The sequence below is a fragment of the Palaemon carinicauda genome, chromosome 38, assembly GCF_036898095.1.
Source record: "Palaemon carinicauda isolate YSFRI2023 chromosome 38, ASM3689809v2, whole genome shotgun sequence".
NCBI classification, from domain to species: domain Eukaryota; kingdom Metazoa; phylum Arthropoda; class Malacostraca; order Decapoda; family Palaemonidae; genus Palaemon; species Palaemon carinicauda.
The window spans coordinates 4105923-4109680 of record NC_090762.1 but is presented as its reverse complement, the minus strand read 5'-3'; the positions used below and the strand labels follow the sequence as shown (position 1 = coordinate 4109680).

The following is a 3758-nucleotide window of genomic DNA, read 5'->3' as shown; positions in this document are numbered from 1 at the left end:
AGAAAGCAGTAATATAACCTTACTTGAGTAACAGTTCTCGACCACCTGAAATTACTGGTTCTTTAGTTTTTATAAAAAAAATAGGTAGTCCGATTATTCTGCCGTATCATTATGACGTTTCTGAATAAATCTATGATGATCAACACACTAACTACCAAAGAATGATCAACACACTAACTACCAAAGAAATGAGCCCTAGTATGGCAGAGGTTAGTATTTTTTTACAGTCTCAGATAAAAATAACTTTTATTATAACAACAAAATTAGTACCACAGATATCTATGAACTAAATTCTTAAAACATATAAGATCATATTAACCAAAGAATCCTTGTTTAAGATATAAACATAGCAAAATAGCTGATACTTTTAGCTATAATTACTACTATACACACAAAAATTTTCATACCAATCCATTACAAACCATGATCTGATCTTGGGCTCCTTCCACATGACTGAACAGTTCGGTAAACTTCGTTTTTCATCAAACCAAGTTCCGTAAAGGTTTTTATGCTAGCATCCAAACGATGGCAGTTGAGCAGTGAAAGCCTGGTGATGATGACAAAAAAAAAAATTGGTGTAAGAGTAACGAGAAAATAAAAGTCGTACGTGCAAAAAGATAATTCTCTTAAATATTATTATTGCTGTGCTAAAAAAAAAAAAGGAAAGAAATTAAGTGCAAAGTGTGTTTGCAAAGGCAACAAAATTTGTTATGTCATGTTACAATACTACGGGAGTTGTAAAGTGAAACAGAACTAGATTTCATAAATTACATGATAATGGATACAAATACGTTTTATACGTCTTATCTCGAAACTGGAACCTACAATCACCAAACAGGATATAAATTATGAGGCAAGGTTTTTTTGTGTTGAAGCACTATTAGAGGCAACATTACTTCATCTGTCAACAGGATGCAACTATAAAGAACTTCATTACATATAAGGATTTCAAAGCAGAGTTTGTGTAAAATTATACCCAAACCTAATAGAGATCTATGAAGTCCTACGAAGAAAGATTTCTTTGACTTGTTCATTTGCCGCATTTCTCGTCTTATGTTAATACGGAGAAGTGCTAGTTTATGCTTCACCTCTTCTAAAAATACCATAATTAATATTAAAGATCCAAGTTATATAATAAATTGCTGCAACTAGTGCATCACTCTATAAACACTGGCTCTAACATCCCAAAGGTTGAAAGTGTGTAGTTTATACAACTATTAAGTTTATTGGTGCCTAACGGCTCCAATAAAACTTAGACGTTTAAACTTAAATGTAAAAGATACATAAATGGTTTATCATTGGCATTGATGACAAACCTAACTTCGTACATCAGGCAATGACATCTCCCCAGTTTTTAACGACAAAAACGAGTACATCTCTTGGTACTTCGGTAATCATACAAAAAAAAATATACCAAACTTTGCTCGCGGCTTCTACGTTTCTGACGTCGCCTCGAACAAAGCTCGTCATATTGTCGGAGCCTCAATAAGCAAATGGGATACAATTTTCAACTCAAATTTTTCCATAGTAGGCAAACTGAAAAACTTACCGTAACATGATATCTTGAACTTATTTCAAAAAAGAAAATTCTTGAGTTTGTAAGATTTTAATTAACAAAGAATGGAGGGCTGTTGCTGTATTTTTTCTTCTGGGCTTTGAGTAATGGTGGACATCTTGTGGATGGGATGCACATTCCTCTACAAGTGGCAACAAAGACGGATATTCTGTAGCCACCCAATCAGGAGGGCTATGCAGTAAACCTTCTGGGATATCTACAGAAAAAGAGGATGAAGACAGCATTCCCTGTAGGATCAAAGGAACCACATTACACACTACTTATAGAGCAAATGTATGACACTATTGTTCCTAATTTCTACAACTATCACTACTACACAATATTTAATGTAATTTTATTTTTGTTCGAACAATTTAGTCATTATTCATACTATTCCTGATCTTGGAATTAAAAAACCGAATTTTAATTATAAAATTTCTTAATCCTACACTCGCCTGATGTCCAATTGCTTCTTCTCCAAAAACTCAGTTTAATTAACCTTTACCCCATAAAATTTTTAAATATTCCCATTTTCTTTCCCTTCAATAACCACATACCTCAGCAAGGGAAAGAACATTCTAGTGGTTAGTGGTAACAATACCAGTGACTGACACTCTACTGGTGGTAGAACTTTTAATGTCTTGGCAAAATGTCTAAATAGATATGCTGAAGGTAATCATCTGTTCCCTAGTTTGCAATTTGGCTTTCATAAAAGCCTTGAAGCATGTGATGTTCTTACAATCTCCAATGTTGTACAGAAATCCCTTGATTCTGGTCAGGAAGTTCATATGCTTGGCCTTGATTTTAGTGCTGTCTTTTCTTAGCATCATTATTGAAATTTAGAGTAATAGATTGCAAAGAGTTGTTGATGGGCACCATAGTGAGTATAGGAATATGATGTCTGGTGTTCCTAAGGGTAGTGTTCTTGGCTCATTACTTTTCATTGCATAAGAGCACGATATGAGTTTTGGACTCGGATACAAGCTAGTTACATATTACTGTTGTTATTACTAGCTAAGCTACAACCCTAGTTGGAAAAACAGGAGGCTATAAACCCAAGGACTCCATTAGGGGGAAAATAGCCCAGTGAAGAAAGAAATATACTACGAGAGAAGTAATGAACAATTAAAATGAAATATTTTAAGAATAACTGTAAAATAGATCTTTCATATATAAACTATAAAAACTTCAAAAAACAAGAGGAAGAGAAATATAATATAGAATAGTGTACCCAAGTGTAACCTCAAACAAGACAGTTGAAGACCATGGTACAGAGGCTAAGACTAAGAGGACAATAGCTTGATTTTGAGTCTCCTTATCCTAGAAGAGCTGCTTACCATAGTTAGATGATGGTACCCTCTTTGCATCAATTCTATCTTCTGACAGGAGATCCGGCATTGCTACATCCCTTAATAGAGATAGCTAAAATGAGTATATGGTGCAAATTATCAGGCTTGAAGTTAAACCCTAACAAAACTCTAAGTATGATTGCAAGTAGGTTGAGGAGTGGCTTCTCAACATCTAGATCTCTGCATTGATATTTCTTTATTTCTGTAAGACTCCTTTAAAATTGTAGGTGTGATTCTTGATCGCAAATTTCCTTTGGGAAACACATTGTCTGTTTCTTCTTCAACTACACAAAAAATTGGCTTGTTGAGAAAGTTTTAAAATTTTTGGTGATCAATCTATTCTGAAGAAATGTTTTATTTCTTTCATTCTGCCTTGTTCAGAGTATTTTTCTCCTGTATGGTCTTCAGACACTGAATCTCGTTTTAATTTGTTGGACAAACGTTATGGTCTAATAAATTTCTTATTCCTGATTTAAATAGTAATCTCTGGCATCGTCATTCAGTTCGTTCTTTATAAATGTTGCATAAGACTATTCATAATTCTGACCATCTTTTACATTCAGATCTTCCCAAAATGTACTATCTTGTACGTAGTACTAGGTATGCAGTTAATTCTAACAGTCATGCCTTCATCATCATAAAGTTTAACACTACACAGTATTCTAGAAGTTTTATTCCCGCTTTGACTGACCAGATTGTGGAATGATCTTTCTAATCAGGCAGTTGAATCATTGGGACTTCAGAGGTTTCAACTTGCAACCATTGTTTTTTATGTTGAACAGGTTGCCATAAGTCTCTCCATAGCTTATGACAGACCTATTTCAACATTGTTACTAATCTTTAGATATTTTATA

General features: G+C 33.9%; 1 long non-coding RNA gene across 1 annotated transcript; it reads right to left on the bottom strand.

Annotated features, from left to right (window-relative positions):
- Positions 1-234: 234 nt before the first annotated feature.
- On the bottom strand, positions 235-1799 carry LOC137630076 (uncharacterized). Its single transcript, XR_011041635.1, has 2 exons — positions 1550-1799; positions 235-547 (listed from the first exon to the last, which is right to left on the bottom strand). It is a non-coding gene; the product is annotated as an uncharacterized lncRNA (long non-coding RNA).
- Positions 1800-3758: the final 1959 nt, after the last annotated feature.